This window comes from Oryzias melastigma, linkage group LG8 (genome assembly GCF_002922805.2).
Source record: "Oryzias melastigma strain HK-1 linkage group LG8, ASM292280v2, whole genome shotgun sequence".
NCBI lineage: Eukaryota > Metazoa > Chordata > Actinopteri > Beloniformes > Adrianichthyidae > Oryzias > Oryzias melastigma.
This window is the reverse complement of record NC_050519.1, coordinates 21,963,498-21,964,743: the sequence shown is the minus strand read 5'-3', so window position 1 is coordinate 21,964,743 and position 1,246 is coordinate 21,963,498. Positions and strand designations below refer to the sequence as shown.

At 47.6% G+C, this 1,246-nt stretch overlaps 1 protein-coding gene across 1 annotated transcript in view; it reads left to right on the top strand.

Moving 5' to 3' along the window:
* The window catches only part of rad23aa (RAD23 homolog A, nucleotide excision repair protein a), a gene marked incomplete in the record, with an annotated part of 12,507 nt that extends 11,688 nt beyond the window's left edge, over window positions 1-819 (top strand). The window contains 1 exon segment of the mRNA XM_024272732.2: window positions 1-819.
* Between the last annotated feature and the right edge of the window lie 427 nt (window positions 820-1,246).

The window sequence follows — 1,246 nt, the reverse complement described above, 5'->3', positions numbered from 1 at the left end:
GATGATGGAGGTGAAGAAGAAGTGTGGAAGAATTATAAAACAAAAAATCCACGTGAATTCCAATGGAATGTGTGGGGTTCGTTTAGGGGAGATCTATAATTTGATTTTAGGCGCGCTTTGTGAACATATGGGGGTGGGGTGGGGCGGGGGGAGTGCGTGTCTTGCGTGTGTGGGTCCATGTCTGATGTCCATGTCCATGCCTGAGCAGGTGGAGGAGGAGGAGCCGGTTCTGCATCCTGGAAGTCTGTTCATGCTGTAGAGCGGTTCTCCTCGCTGCTCCTCATCCGAGCGTCTGGGGGAGGAAGGTAGACGGGCCGCCCTTTTCCTCGCTGCGCCTGCCAATCAGACGGGGAGCTCAACCCCCTAACTCGTTTGGATGCAGAACCCGCTGAATGGTCAGGCGGACGGCAGCCGCTGAGCTCGGCGCCGTCATATCAGACTGATGCATGCCTCTAGTGAACGCCCTCAAACCACTTTCTCGCTTCGAGTTTCCAGTTCTTCAGCTGCTGTCCGCTCCCCAAAACATATTCCTGATGACATCATCACATTTGGAAAAAAAGATGGAAGAACCAGAAAACCAATTTAAACAGATGGGGTCGAATCACCAAAATAAAAGCCTTAAGACTTTTAATGTGACGGTTAGAGCCAAAAGTAGAAATAAATTTCAAACAATTTCCAAAGATCAGCTTGATCTTCAGGCGGCTGGTGTTGAGCTCCTGTCTGTGAGGCGGCGTGCGTGAAGGCGGTGATGGTCCTACAGCATCAACATGATCTCAGACTATGCTGTGCTACATTAAATATCAGCAGTCTTTCAGGCAACTGGCTCTTTGTGCTTCATTGAAGATGTGTCCTTAGAAAACATACAAATCTACACCAGTCACAATGATTAGGGATATTTTTAGATGTAGATTTGATTAACAACTTGCCTCAGATTGATCATATCGGTGAGATTGATGAATTTGCTTCACCCCTATGATTTTTTCTGAGGGAGGAACACAGTGACTCAGTCATCTGCAACAACCAAACCAGTTTTACACTGGCTAGTGATGCCAGCACATAAAACCCACAAAAACAGGATTTCAGAAACTGAAATACTCTGGAGAAATTTGCCCAAACTTGTTTTAAATCAGGAGTGTCCAAAGTCAGTCCTCGAGGACCGGCCTCCTGCTGGTTCTACAAAAGCCCTGCCTCATCGGCAGCTGATTACCTGGATCAGTTTGGCCGATAAGGAACTTCAATGGCGGGT